This window comes from Anoplophora glabripennis, unplaced genomic scaffold, assembly GCF_000390285.2.
Source record: "Anoplophora glabripennis isolate ALB-LARVAE unplaced genomic scaffold, Agla_2.0 scaffold1603, whole genome shotgun sequence".
Taxonomy (NCBI): domain Eukaryota; kingdom Metazoa; phylum Arthropoda; class Insecta; order Coleoptera; family Cerambycidae; genus Anoplophora; species Anoplophora glabripennis.
Genome location: NW_019417699.1, coordinates 40,067 through 40,415, shown reverse-complemented (window position 1 = coordinate 40,415; position 349 = coordinate 40,067).

Genomic DNA, 349 nt, shown 5'->3' with positions numbered 1-349 from the left:
CCCTCATCCAGATACAAATGCCGAGAAAACTCTGCAGTTGCTTCCTGGAGATTGGCCTTGGAAAGTTCTGTATCGCCTCCAAGTGCTTATTCAAGGGACGTGTGACGGTACCCCGGATCTGATGGCCGAGATACTCGAGGTCGTTAGTGGCTATTTTGCATTTTTCCGGGGACACCTTCAGATTATGCTGCCTCATCCGTTCAAGCACCAATCTGAGGTGGTCCCGGTGTTCAGCAATGGTTCTGCTATAAATGATTATATCGTCAAGATACACTTGAGCGAAATGATGCAGATAGCCAGCTAACACCTCTCTCGTCATCACGTTTTGAAAGCAGCTTGGAGCGTTTTT